Consider the following 14,647-nt stretch of genomic DNA (forward strand, 5'->3'; position numbering starts at 1 on the left):
AGCTACCCGGGGGTCCACCTCTCTCCCTGGACTTGTAGTAGAGGCCCCTGGGTCCCCCCTGGCCCTCCACCTAGGGGCCTCTGACACCAGCAAGCTACCCAGGGTTCCACCTCTTTCCCAGGACTTGCAGAAGAGGCCCAAGAGTGCCCCCTGGACCTCCACCTAGGGGCCTCTGACCCAAGCAAGCTACCCAGGGGTTCCACCTCTCTCCCTGGACTTGCAGTAGAGGCCCCAGGGTGCCCCTGGCCCTCCACCTAGGGCCTTTTGACCTCAGCAAGCTACCCAGGGGTTCACCTCTCTCCCTGGACTTGCAGTGGAGACCCCAGGGTGCCCCATGGCCCTCCACCTAGGGGCCTCTGACCCTAGTAAGCTACCCAGGGATCCAACTCTCCTCCTGGACTTGCAGTGGAGGCCCCAGGGTGCCCCGTGGCCCTCACCCTAGGGGCCTCTGACCCCAGCAAGCTACCCAGGGGTCCACCTCTCTCCCTGGACTTGCAGTAGAGGCCCCAGGGTCCCCCCTGGCCCTCCACCTAGGGGCCTCTGACCCCAGCAAGCTTCCCAGGGGTCCACCTCTCTCCCTGGACTTGCATTAGAGGCCCCAGGGTGCGCCCTGGCCCCCCGCCTAGGGGCCTCTGACCCCAGCAAGCTACCCAGGGGTCCACCTCTCTTCCTGGACTTGAAGTAGAGGCACTAGGGTGCCCCCTGGCCCTTCACCTAGGGGGCTCTGACCCCAGCAAGCTACCCAGGGGTTCACCTCTCTCCCTGGACTTGCAGTGGAGGCCCCAGGGTGCCCCCTGGACCTCCACCTAGGGGCCTCTGACCACAGCAAGCTACCCAGGGGTCCACCTTTCTCCCTGAACTTGCAGTAGAGGCCCCAGGGTGCCCCCTGGCCCTCCACCTGGGGGCCTCTGACCCCAGCAAGCTACCCACGGGTCCACCTCTCTCCCTGGACTTGCAGTAGAGGCCCCAGGGTGCCCCGTGGCCCTCAACCTAGGGGCCTCTGACCCCAGCAAGCTACCCAGGGGTCCACCTCTCTCACTGGACTTGCAGTAGAGGCCCCAGAGTGCCCCCTGGCCCTCCACCTAGGGGCCTCTGACCCCAGCAAGCTACCCAGGGGTCCACCTCTCTCCCTGGACTTGCAGTAGAGGCCACAGCGTGCACCCTGGCCCTCCTCCTAGGGGCCTCTGACCCCAGCAAGCTACCCAGGGGCCCACCTCTCTCCCTGGACTTGCAGTAGAGGCCCTAGGGTGCCCCCTGGACCTTCAACTAGGGGCCTCTGACACCAGCAAGCTACCCAGGGGTCCACCTCTCTCACTGGACTTGCAGTAGAGGCCACAGGGTGCCCCCTGGCCCTCCACCTAGGGGCCTCTGACCAAAGCAAGCTACCCAGGGGTCCACCTCTCTCACTGAACTTGCAGTAGAATCCCCAGGTTGCCCCCTGGCCCCCCGCCTAGGGGCCTCTGACCCCAGCAAGCTACCCAGGGGTTCACCTCTCTCCCTGGACTTGCAGTAGAGGCCCCAGGGTGCCCCCTGGACCTTCAACTAGGGGCCTCTGACACCAGCAAGCTACCCAGGGGTCCACCTCTCTCACTGGACTTGCAGTAGAGGCCCCAGGGTGCCCCCTGGCCCTCCACCTAGGGGCCTCTGACCCCAGCAAGCTACCCAGGGGTCCACCTCTCTCACTGGACTTGCAGTAGAGGCCCCAGGGTGCCCCCTGGCCCCCCGCCTAGGGGCCTCTGACCCCAGCAAGCAACCCAGGGGTTCACCTCTCTCCCTGGACTTGCAGTAGAGGCCCCAGGATGCCCCCTGGCCCTCCACCTAGGGGCCTCTGACCCCAGCTAGCTAACCAGGGATCCACCTCTCTCCCTGGAATTGCAGTAGAGGCCACAGGGTGCCCCCTGGCCCTCCTCATAGGGGTCTCTGACCCCAGCAAGCTACCCAGGGGTCCACCTCTCTCACTGCACTTGTAGTAGAGGCCACAGGGTGCCCCCCTGGCCCTCCACCTAGGGGCCTCTGACCCCAGCAAGCTACCCAGGGGTCCACCTCTCTCACTGAACTTGCAGTAGAATCCCCAGGGTGCCCCCTGGCCCCACGCCTAGGGGCCTCTGACCCCAGCAAGCTACCCAGGGGTTCACCTCTCTCCCTGGACTTGCAGTAGAGGCCCCAGAGTGCCCCATGGACCTCCACCTAGGGGCCTCTGACCCCAGCAAGCTACCCAGGGGTCCACCTCTCTCCCTGGACTTGCAGTAGAGGCCACAGGGTGCACCCTGGCCCTCCTCCTAGGGGCATCTGACCCCAGCAAGCTACCCAGGGGTCCACCTTTCTCCCTGGACTTGAAGTAGAGGCCCTAGGGTGCGTCATGGCCCACCACCTAGGGGCCTCTGACCCCAGTAAGCTACCCGGGGGTCCACCTCTCTCCCTGGACTTGTAGTAGAGGCCCCTGGGTTCCCCCTGGCCCTCCACCTAGGGGCCTCTGACACAAGCAAGCTACCCAGGGTTCCACCTTTTTCCCAGGACTTGCAAAAGAGGCCCAAGAGTGCCCCCTGGCCCTCCACCTAGGGGCCTCTGACCCAAGCAAGCTACCCAGGGGTCCACCTCTCTCCCTGGACTTGCAGTAGAGGCCCTAGGGTGCCCCCTGGCCCTCCACCAAGGGGCCTCTGACAGCAGGAAGCTACCCAGGGGTCCATCTCTATCCCTGGACTTGCAGTAGATTCCCTAGGGTGCCCCCTGGCCCTCCACCAAGGGGCCTCTGACCACAGCAAGCTACCCAGGGATCCATCTCTCTCCCTGGACTTGCAAAAGAGGCCCCAGGGTGCCCCCTGGTCCTTCATCTAGGGGCCTCTGACACTAGCAAGCTACCCAGGGGTCCACCTCTCTCATTGGACTTGCAGTAGAGGCCCCAGGGTGCCCCCTGGCCCTCCACCTAGGGGCCTCTGACCCCAGCAAGCTACCCAGGGGACCACCTCTCTCACTGGACTTGCAGTAGAGGCCCCAGGGTGCGCCCTGGCCCCCCGCCTAGGGGCCTCTGACCCCAGCAAGCAACCCAGGGGTTCACCTCTCTCCCTGGACTTGCAGTAGAATCCCCAGGGTGCCCCCTGATTCTCCACCTAGGGGCCTCTGACCCCAGCAAGCTTCCCAGGGGTCCACCTATCTCCCTGGACTTGCAGTAGAGGCCCCAGGGTGCCCCCTGGCCCTCCACCTAGGGGCCTCTGACCCCAGCAAGCTACCCATGGATCGATCTCTCCCCCTGGACTTGCAGTAGAGGCCCCAGGGTGCCGCGTGGCCCTCAACCTAGGGGCCTCTGACCCCAGCAAGCTACCCAGGGGTCCATCTCTATCCCTGGACTTGCAGTAGAGGCCCTCGGTTGCCCCCTGGCCCTCCACCAAGGGGCCTCTGACAGCAGGAAGCTGCCCAGGGGTCCACCTCTCTCCCTGGACTTGCAGTACAGGCCCCAGGGTGCCCCTTGGCCCTCCTCCTAGGGGCCTCTGACCACAGCAAGCTACCCAGGGGTCCACCTCTCTCCCTCGACTTGCAGTAGAGGCCCCAGTATGCCCCCTGGCCCTCAACCTAGCGGCCTCTGACCCCAGCAAGCTACCAAGGTTTCCACCTCTCTCCCTGGACTTGCAGTAGAGACCCTAGGGTGCCCCCTGGCCCTTCAACTAGGGGCCTCTGACACCAGCAAGCTACCCAGGGGTCCACCTCTCTCAATGGACTTGCAGTAGAGATCCCAGGCTGCCCCCTGGGCCTCCACCTAGGGGCCTCTGACCCCAGCAAGCTACCCAGGGGTCCACCTCTCTCACTGAACTTGCAGTAGAATACCCAGGGTGCCCCCTGGCCCTCGCCTAGGGGCCTCTGACCCCAGCAAGCTACCCAGGGGTTCAACTCTCTCCCTGGACTTGCAGTAGAGGCCCCAGGGTGCCCCCTGGACCTCCACCTAGGGGCCTCTGACCCCAGCAAGCTACCCAGGGGTCCACCTGTCTCCCTGGACTTGCAATAGACACCCCAGGGTGCCCCCTGGCCCACCACCTAGGGGCCTCTGATCCCAGCAAGCTACCTAGGGATCCACCTCTCCCCTTGGACTTGCAGTAGAGGCCCCAGGGTGCCCCGTGGCCCTCAACCTAGGGGCCTCTGACCCCAGCAAGCTGCCCAGGGGTCCACCTCTTTCCCTGGACTTGCAGTAGAGGCCACAGGGTGCCCCCTGGCCCTCCTCCTAGGGGCCTCTGACCCCAGAAAGCTACCCAGGGGTCCACCTCTCTCCCTGGACTTGCAGTAGAGGCCCTAGGGTGCCCCCTGGCCCTTCACCTAGGGGCCTCTGACCCCAGCAAGCTGCCCAGGGGTCCACCTCTCTCACTGGACTTGCAGTATAGGCCCCAGGGTGCCCCCTTGCCCTAAACCTAGGGGCCTCTGAACCCAGCAAGCTACACATGGGTCCACCTCTCTCCCTGGACTTGCAGTAGAGGCCCCAGGGTGCCCCCTGGCCCTCCATCTTATGGCCTCTGACCCCAGCAAGCTACCCAGGGGTCCACCTCTCTCCCTGGACTTGCAGTAGAGGCCCTAGTGTGCCCCCTGGCCCTCCACCAAGGGGCCTCTGACAGCAGGAAGCTGCCCAGGGGTCCACCTCTCTCCCTGGACTTGCAGTACAGGCCCCAGGGTGCCCACTGGCCCTCCTCCTATGGGCCTCTGACCACAGCAAGCTACCCATGGGTCCACCTCTCTCCCTGGACTTGCAGTAGAGGCCCCTGGGTGCTCCCTGGCCCTCCACCTATTGCCTGTGACCCAAGCAAGCTACCCAGGGGTCCACCTCTCTCCCTGGACTTGCAGTAGAGGCCCTAGGGTGCGCCCTGGCCCTCCACCAAGGGGCCTCTGACAGCAGGAAGCTGCCCAGGGGTCCACCTCTCTCCCTGGACTTGCAGTACAGGCCCCAGGGTGCCCACTGGCCCTCCTCCTATGGGCCTCTGACCACAGCAAGCTACCCATGGGTCCACCTCTCTCCCTGGACTTGCAGTAGAGGCCCCCGGGTGCCCCTGGCCCTCCACCTAGGGCCTTCTGACCTCAGCAAGCTACCCAGGGGTTCACCTCTCTCCCTGGATTTGCAATAGAGGCCCCAGGGTGCCCCCTGAACCTCCATTAAGGGGCCTCTGACCCCAGCAAGCTACCCAGGGGTCCACCTCTATCCCTGGACTTGCAGTAGAGGCCCCAGTATGCCCCCTGGTCCTCCACCTAGGGGCCTCTGACCCCAGCAAGCTACCCAGGGGTCCACCTCTCTCCCTGGACTTGCATTAGAGGCCACAGGGAGCACCCTGGCCCTCCTCCTAGGGGCCTCTGACCCCAGCAAGCTACCCAGTGGTCAACCTCTCTCCCTGGACTTGCAGTAGAGGCCCTAGGGTGCCCCCTGGACCTTCAACTAGGGGCCTCTGACACCAGCAAGCTATCCAAGGGTCCACCTCTCTCACTGGACTTGCAGTAGAGGCTCCAGGGTGCCCCCTGGACCTCCACCTAGGGGCCTCTGACCCCAGCAGGCAACCCAGGGATCCACCTCTCTCCCTGGACTTGCAGTAGAGGCCCCAGGGTGCCCCCTGGCCCTTCAACTAGGGGCCTCTGACACTAGCAAGCTACCCAGGGGTCCACCTCTCTAACTGGACTTGCAGTAGAGGCCCCAGGTTGCCCCCTGGCCCTCCACCTAGGGGCCTCTGACCCCAGCAAGCTACCCAGGGGTCCACCTCTCTCCCTGGACTTGCAGTAAAATCCCCAGGGTGCCCCCTGATTCTCGACCTAGGGGCCTCTGACCCCAGCAAGCTACCCAGGGGTCCACCTCTCTCCCTGGACTTGCAGTAGAGGCCCCAGGGTGCCCCCTGGCCCTCCACCTAGGGGCCTCTGACCCCAGCAAGCTACCCAGGGTTCCAACTCTCCCCCTGGACTTGCAGTAGAGGCCCCAGGGTGCATCGTGGCCCTCAACCTAGGGGCCTCTCACCCCAGCAAGCTACCCAGGGGTCCATCTCTATCCCTGGACTTGCAGTAGAGGCCCTCGGTTGCCCCCTGGCCCTCCACCAAGGGGCCTCTGACAGCAGGAAGCTGCCCAGGGGTCCACCTCTCTCCCTGGACTTGCAGTACAGGCCCCAGGGTGCCCCTTGGCCCTCCTCCTAGGGGCCTCTGACCACAGCAAGCTACCCAGGGGTCCACTTCTCTCCCTCGATTTGCAGTAGAGGCCCCAGTATGCCCCCTGGCCCTCCACCTAGGGGCCTCTGACCCCAGCAAGCTACCCAGGGGTCCACCTCTCTCCCTGGACTTGCAGTAGAGGCCACAGGGTGGACCCTGGCACTCCTCCTAGCGGCCTCTGACCCCAGCAAGCTACCCAGGGGTCCACCTCTCTCCCTGGACTTGCAGTAGAGACCCTAGGGTGCCCCCTGGCCCTTCAACTAGGGGCCTCTGACACCAGCAAGCTACCCAGGGGTCCACCTCTCTCAATGGACTTGCAGTAGAGGCCCCAGGCTGCCCCCTGGGCCTCCACCTAGGGGCCTCTGACCCCAGCAAGCTACCCAGGGGTCCACCTCTCTCACTGAACTTGCAGTAGAATCCCCAGGGTGCCCCCTGGCCCCCCGCCTAGGGGCCTCTGACCCCAGCAAGCTACCCAGGGGTTCAACTCTCTCCCTGGACTTGCAGTAGAGGCCCCAGGGTGCCCCCTGGACCTCCACATAGGGGCCTCTGACCCCAGCAAGCTACCCAGGGGTCCACCTCTCTCCCTGGACTTGCAGTAGACACCCCAGGGTGCCCCCTGGCCCACCACCTAGGGGCCTCTGATCCCAGCAAGCTACCTAGGGATCCACTTCTCCCCCTGGACTTGCAGTAGAGGCCCCAGGGTGCCCCGTGGCCCTCAACCTAGGGGCCTCTGACCCCAGCAAGCTGCCCAGGGGTCCACCTCTTTCCCTGGACTTGCAGTAGAGGCCACAGGATGCCCCCTGGCCCTCCTCCTAGGGGCCTCTGACCCCAGCAAGCTACTCAGGGGTCCACCTCTCTCCCTGGACTTGCAGTAAAGGCCCTAGGGTGCCCCCTGGCCCTTCACCTAGGGGCCTCTGACCCCAGCAAGCTGCCCAGGGGTCCACCTCTCTCACTGGACTTGCAGTATAGGCCCCAGGGTGCCCCCTTGCCCTAAACCTAGGGGCCTCTGACCCCAGCAAGCTACACAGGGGTCCACCTCTCTCCCTGGACTTGCAGTAGAGGCCCCTGGGTGCTCCCTGGCCCTCCACCTATTGCCTGTGACCCAAGCAAGCTACCCAGGGGTCCACCTCTCTCCCTGGACGAGCATTAGAGGCCCTAGGGTGCCCCCTGGCCCTCCACCAAGGGGCCTCTGACAGCAGGAAGCTGCCCAGGGGTCCACCTCTCTCCCTGGACTTGCAGTACAGGCCCCAGGGTGCCCACTGGCCCTCCTCCTATGGGCCTCTGACCACAGCAAGCTACCCATGGGTCCACCTCTCTCCCTGGACTTGCAGTAGAGGCCCCCGGGTGCCCCTGGCCCTCCACCTAGGGCCTTTTGACCTCAGCAAGCTACCCAGGGGTTCACCTCTCTCCCTGGACTTGCAATAGAGGCCGCAGGGTGCCCCCTGAACCTCCATTAAGGGGCCTTTGACCCCAGCAAGCTACCCAGGGGTCCACCTCTATCCCTGGACTTGCAGAAGAGGCCCCAGGGTGCCCCCTGGCCCTCCTCCTAGGGGCCTCTGACCCCAGCAAGCTACCCAGGGATCCAACTCTCCCCCTGGACTTGCAGTGGAGGCCCCAGGGTGCCCCGTGGCCCTCAACCTAGGGGCCTCTGACCCCAGCAAGCTACCCAGGGGTCCACCTCTCTCCCTGGACTTGCAGTAGAGGCCCCAGGGTCCCCCCTGGCCCTCCACCTAGGGGCCTCTGACCCCAGCAAGCTACCCAGGGGTCCACCTCTCTTTCTGGACTTGCAGTAGAGGCCCCAAGGTGCCCCCTGGGCCTCCACCTAGGGGCCTCTGACCCCAGAAAGCTACCCAGGGGTTCACCTCTCTCCCTGGACTTGCAGTAGAGGCCCCAGGGTGCCCCCTGGCCCTCCACCTAGGGGCCTCTGACCCTAGCAAGCTACCCAGGGATCCAACTCTCCCCCTGGACTTGCAGTAGAGGCCCCAGGGTGCCCCATGGCCCTCAACCTAGGGTATCTCTGACCTTAGCAAGCTACCCAGGGGTCCACCTTTATGCCTGGACTTGCATTAGAAGACCTAGGGTGCCCCCTGGCCCTCCAACAAGGGGCCTCTGACAGCAGGAAGCTGCCCAGGGGTCCACCTCTCTACCTGGACTTGCATTAGAGGCCCCAGGATGCCCCCTGGCCCTCCACCTAGGGGCCTCTGACCCCAGCAAGCTACCCAGGGGTCCACCTCTCTTCCTGGACTTGAAGGAGAGGCACTAGGGTGCCCCCTGGCCCTTCACCTAGGGGGCTCTGACCCTAGCAAGCTACCCAGGGGTCCACCTCTCTCACTGGACTTTTAGTAGAAGCCCCAGGGTGTCCCCTATCCCTCCACCTAGGGGCCTCTGACCCCAGCAAGCTACCCAGGGGTCCACCTCTCTCCCTGGACTTGCAGTAGAGGCCCCAAGGTGCCCCCTGGCCCTCCACCTTATGGCCTCTGACCCCAGCAAGCTACCCAGGGGTCCACCTCTCTCCCTGGACTTGCAGTAGAGGCCCCAGGGTGCCCCTGGCCCTCCACCTAGGGCCTTCTGACCTCAGCAAGCTAACCAGGGGTTCACCTCTCTCGCTGGACTTGCAGTAGAGGCCCCAGGATGCCCCCCTGGACCTCCACCTAGGGGCCTCTGACCCCAGCAAGCTACCCAGGGATCCAACTCTCCCCCTGGACTTGCAGTAGAGGCCCCAGGGTGCCCCGTGGCCCTCAACCTAGGGGCCTCTGACCAAAGCAAGCTACCCAGGGGTCCACCATTCTCCCTGGACTTGCAGTAGAGGCCCCAGGGTGCCCCCAGGCCCTCCTTCTAGGGGCTCCTGACCCCAGCCAGCTACCCAGGGGTCGTCCTCTCTCCCTGGACTTGCAGTAGAGGCCCCAGGGTGCTCCCTAGCCTTCAACCTAGGGGCCTCTCACCTCAGCAAGCTACCCAGGGGTCCACCTCTCTCCCTGGAGTTGCAGTAGAGGCACTAGGGTGCCCCCTGGCCCTTCACCTAGGGGCCTATGACCCCAGCAAGCTACCCAGGGGTCCACCTCTCTCCATAGACTTGCGGTATAGGCCCCAGGGTGCCCCCTTGGCCTCCACCTAATGGCCTCTGACCCCAGCAAGCTACCCAGGGGTCCACCTCTCTCCCTAGACTTGCAGTAGAGGCCCTAGGGTGCCCCTGGCCTTCCACCAAGGGGCCTCTGACAGCAGGAAACTGCCCAGGGGTTCACCTCTCTCCCTGGAATTGGAGTAGAGGCCCCAGGGTGCCTCATGTCCCTCCACCTACGGGCCTCTCACCCCAGTAAGCTACCTGGGGGTCCACCTCTCTCCCTGGACTTGCAGTAGAGGCCCCAGGGTGCCCCCTGGCCCTCCTCCTAGGGGCCTCTAACCCCAGCAAGCTAACCAGGGGTCCACCTCTCTCACTAGACTTGCAGTAGAGGCCCTAGGCTGCCCCCTGGCCCTCCACCTAGGGGCCTCTGACCCCAGCAAGCTACCCAGGGGTCCACCTCTCTCACTGAACTTGCAGTAGAATCCCCAGGGTGCCCCCTGGCCCCCCGCCTAGGGGCCTCTGACCCCAGAAAGCTACCCAGGGGTTCACCTCTCTCCCTGGACTTGCAGTAGAGGCCCCAGTGTGCCCCCTGGCCCTCCACCTAGGGGCCTCTGAACCCAGCAAGCTACCCAAGGGTCCACCTCTCTCACTGAACTTGCAGTAGAATCCACAGGGTGCCCCCTGGCCACCCGCCTAGGGGCCTCTGACCCCAGCAAGCTACCCAGGGGTTCACCTCTCTCCCTGGACTTGCAGTAGAGGCCCCAGGGTGCCCCCGGGACCTCCACCTAGGGGCCTCATACCCCAGCAAGCTACCCAGGGGTCCACCTCTCTTCCTGGACTTGAAGGAGAGGCACTAGGGTGCCCCCCTGGCCCTTCACCTAGGGGGCTCTGACCCCAGCAAGCTACCCAGGGGTCCACCTCTCTCACTGGACTTGCAGTAGAAGCCCCAGGGTGTCCCCTATCCCTCCACCTAGGGGCCTCTGACCCCAGCAAGCTACCCAGGGGTCCACCTCTCTCCCTGGACTTGCAGTAGAGGCCCCAAGGTGCCCCCTGGCCCTCCACCTTATGGCCTCTGACCCCAGCAAGCTACCCAGGGGTCCACCTCTCTCCCTGGACTTGCAGTAGAGGCCCCAGGGTGCCCCTGGCCCTCCACCTAGGGCCTTCTGACCTCAGCAAGCTAACCAGGGGTTCACCTCTCTCGCTGGACTTGCAGTAGAGGCCCCAGGATGCCCCCCTGGACCTCCACCTTGGGGCCTCTGACCCCAGCAAGCTACCCAGGGATCCAACTCTCCCCCTGGACTTGCAGTAGAGGCCCCAGGGTGCCCCGTGGCCCTCAACCTAGGGGCCTCTGACCAAAGCAAGCTACCCAGGGGTCCACCATTCTCCCTGGACTTGCAGTAGAGGCCCCAGGGTGCCCCCAGGCCCTCCTTCTAGGGGCTCCTGACCCCAGCCAGCTACCCAGGGGTCGTCCTCTCTCCCTGGACTTGCAGTAGAGGCCCCAGGGTGCTCCCTAGCCTTCAACCTAGGGGCCTCTCACCTCAGCAAGCTACCCAGGGGTCCACCTCTCTCCCTGGAGTTGCAGTAGAGGCACTAGGGTGCCCCCTGGCCCTTCACCTAGGGGCCTATGACCCCAGCAAGCTACCCAGGGGTCCACCTCTCTCCATAGACTTGCGGTATAGGCCCCAGGGTGCCCCCTTGGCCTCCACCTAATGGCCTCTGACCCCAGCAAGCTACCCAGGGGTCCACCTCTCTCCCTAGACTTGCAGTAGAGGCCCTAGGGTGCCCCTGGCCTTCCACCAAGGGGCCTCTGACAGCAGGAAGCTGCCCAGGGGTTCACCTCTCTCCCTGGAATTGGAGTAGAGGCCCCAGGGTGCCTCATGTCCCTCCACCTACGGGCCTCTCACCCCAGTAAGCTACCTGGGGGTCAACCTCTCTCCCTGGACTTGCAGTAGAGGCCCCAGGGTGCCTCATGGCCCTCCACCTAGAGGGCTCTGATCCCAGTAAGCTACCTGGGGGTCAACTTCTCTCCCTGGATTAGTAGTAGAGGCCCCTGGGTCCCCCCCTGGCCCTCGACCTAGGGGCCTCTGACACCAGCAATCTACCCAGGGGTCCACCTCTCTCCCTGGACTTGCAGTAGAGGCCCCAGGGTGCTCCCTGGCCCTCCACCTATTGCCTCTGACCCCAGCAAGCTACCCAGGGGTTCCACCTCTCTCCCAGGACTTGCAGTAAAGGCCCAAGGGTGCCCCTTGCCCTCCACCTAGGGCCATCTTACCTTGGCAAGCTACCCAGGGGTTCACCTCTCTCCCTGGACTTGCAGTAGAGGCCCTAGTGTGCCCCCTGGCCCTTAACCTGGGGGCCTCTGACCCCAGCAAGCTACCCAGGGGTCCACCTCTCTCACTGGACTTGCAGTAGAGGCCACAGGGTGCCCCCTGGCCCTCCTCCTAGGGGCCTCTGACCCCAGCAAGCTTCCCAGGGGTCCACTTCTCTTCCTGGACTTGAAGTAGAGGCAGTAGGGTGCCCCCTGGCCCTTCACCTAGGGTCCTCTGACCCCAGCAAGCTACCCAGGGGTCCACCCCTCTAACTGGACTTGCAGTAGAGGCCCCAGGGTGTCCCTTGTCCCTCCAGTTAGGGGCCTCTGACCCCAGCAAGCTACCCAGGGGTCCACTTCTCTCCCTGGACTTGCAGTAGAGGCCCCAATGTGCCCCCTGGCCCTCCACCTTATGGCCTCTGACCCCAGCAAGCTACCCAGGGGACCACCTCTCTCCCTGGACTTGCAGTAGAGGCCTCAGGGTGCTCCCTGGCCCTCCACCTATTGCCTCTGACCCCAGCAAGCTACCCAGGGGTTCCACCTCTCTCCCTGGACTTGCAGTAGAGGCCCCAGGGTGCCCCTGGCCCTCCACCTAGGGCCTTCTGACCTCAGCAAGCTACCCAGGGGTTCACCTCTCTCCCTGGACTTGCAGTAGAGGCCCCAGGGTGCCCCCTGGACCTCCACCTAGGTGCCTCTGACCCCAGCAAGCTACCCAGGGGTCCACCTTTCTCCCTGAACTTTCAGTAGAGGCCCCAGGGTGCCCCCTGGCCCTCCACCTGGGGGCCTCTGACCCCAGCAAGCTACCCATGGATCCAACTCTCCCCTGGACTTGCAGTAGAGGCCCCAGGGTGCCCCGTGGCCCTAAACCTAGGGGCCTCTGACCCCAGCAAGCTACCCAGGGGTCCACCATTCTCCCTGGACTTGCAGTAGTGGCCCCAGGGTGCCCCCTGGCCCTCCACCTACGGGCCTCTGACCCCAGCAAGCTACCCAGGGGTCCATCTCTATCCCTGGACTTGCAGTAGAGGCCCTCGGTTGCCCCCTGGCCCTCCACCAAGGGGCCTCTGACAGCAGGAAGCTGCCCAGGGGTCCACCTCTCTCCCTGGACTTGCAGTACAGGCCCCAGGGTGCCCCTTGGCCCTCCTCCTAGGGGCCTCTGACCACAGCAAGCTACCCAGGGGTCCACTTCTCTCCCTCGATTTGCAGTAGAGGCCCCAGTATGCCCCCTGGCCCTCCACCTAGGGGCCTCTGACCCCAGCAAGCTACCCAGGGGTCCACCTCTCTCCCTGGACTTGCAGTAGAGGCCACAGGGTGCACCCTGGCACTCCTCCTAGTGGCCTCTGACCCCAGCAAGCTACCCAGGGGTCCACCTCTCTCCCTGGACTTGCAGTAGAGACCCTAGTGTGCCCCCTGGCCCTTCAACTAGGGGCCTCTGACACCAGCAAGCTACTCAGGGGTTCACCTCTCTCACTGGACTTAAAGTAGAGGCCACAGGGTGCCCCCTGGCCCTCCACCTAGGGGCCTCTGACCCCAGTAAGCTACCCAGGGGTCCACCTCTCTCCCTGGACTTGCAGTAGAGGCCCCAGGGTGCCCCCTGGCCCTCTACCTAGGGGCCTCTGACCCCAGCAAGCTAACCAGGGATCCACCTCTCTCCCTGGAATTGCAGTAGAGGCCACAGGGTGCCCCCTGGCCCTCCTCCTAGGGGCCTCTGACCCCAGCAAGCTACCCAGGGGTCCACCTCTCTCCCTGGACTTGCAGTAGAGGCCCTAGGGTGCCCCCTGGCCCTCCAACTAGGGGCCTCTGACACCAGCAAGCTACCCAGGGGTCAACCTCTCTCCCTGGACTTGCAGTAGAGGCCCCAGGGTGCCTCCTGGCCCTCCACCTAGGGGCCTCTGACCCCAGCAAGCTACCCAGGGGTCCACCTCTCTCCCTGGACTTGCAGTAGATGCCACAGCGTGCACCCTGGCCCTCCTCCTAGGGGCCTCTGACCCCAGCAAGCTACCCAGGGGCCCACCTCTCTCCCTGGACTTGCAGTAGAGGCCCTAGGGTGCCCCATGGACCTTCAACTAGGGGCCTCTGACACCAGCAAGCTACTCAGGGGTCCACCTCTCTCACTGGACTTAAAGTAGAGGCCACAGGGTGCCCCCTGGCCCTCCACTTAGGGGCCTCTGACCCCAGTAAGCTACCCAGGGGTCCACCTCTCTCCCTGGACTTGCAGTAGAGGCCCCAGGGTGCCCCCTGGCCCTCTACCTAGGGGCCTCTGACCCCAGCAAGCTAACCAGGGATCCACCTCTCTCCCTGGAATTGCAGTAGAGGCCACAGGGTGCCCCCTGGCCCTCCTCCTAGGGGCCTCTGACCCCAGCAAGCTACCCAGGGGTCCACCTCTCTCCCTGGACTTGCAGTAGAGGCCCTAGGGTGCCCCCTGGCCCTCCAACTAGGGGCCTCTGACACCAGCAAGCTACCCAGGGGTCAACCTCTCTCCCTGGACTTGCAGTAGAGGCCCCAGGGTGCCTCCTGGCCCTCCACCTAGGGGCCTCTGACCCCAGCAAGCTACCCAGGGGTCCACCTCTCTCCCTGGACTTGCAGTAGATGCCACAGCGTGCACCCTGGCCCTCCTCCTAGGGGCCTCTGACCCCAGCAAGCTACCCAGGGGCCCACCTCTCTCCCTGGACTTGCAGTAGAGGCCCTAGGGTGCCCCATGGACCTTCAACTAGGGGCCTCTGACACCAGCAAGCTACTCAGGGGTCCACCTCTCTCACTGGACTTAAAGTAGAGGCCACAGGGTGCCCCCTGGCCCTCCACTTAGGGGCCTCTGACCCCAGCAAGCTACCCAGGGGTCCACCTCTCTCACTGAACTTGCAGTAGAATCCCCAGGGTGCCCCCTGGCCCCCCGCCTAGGGGCCTCTGACCCCAGCAAGGTACCCAGGGGTTCAATTCTCTCACTGGACTTGCAGTAGAGGCCCCAGGGTGCCCCCTGGACCTCCACCTAGGGGCCTCTGACCCCAGCAAGCTACCCAGGGGTCCACCTCTCTCACTGGACTTGCAGTAGAGGCCCCAGGGTGCCCCCTGGCCCCCCGCCTAGGGGCCTCTGACCCCAGCAAGCAACCCATTGGTTCACCTCTCTC

This window comes from Danio rerio, chromosome 14 (genome assembly GCF_052040795.2).
Source record: "Danio rerio strain M-AB ecotype USA chromosome 14, GRCz13ab, whole genome shotgun sequence".
NCBI lineage: Eukaryota > Metazoa > Chordata > Actinopteri > Cypriniformes > Danionidae > Danio > Danio rerio.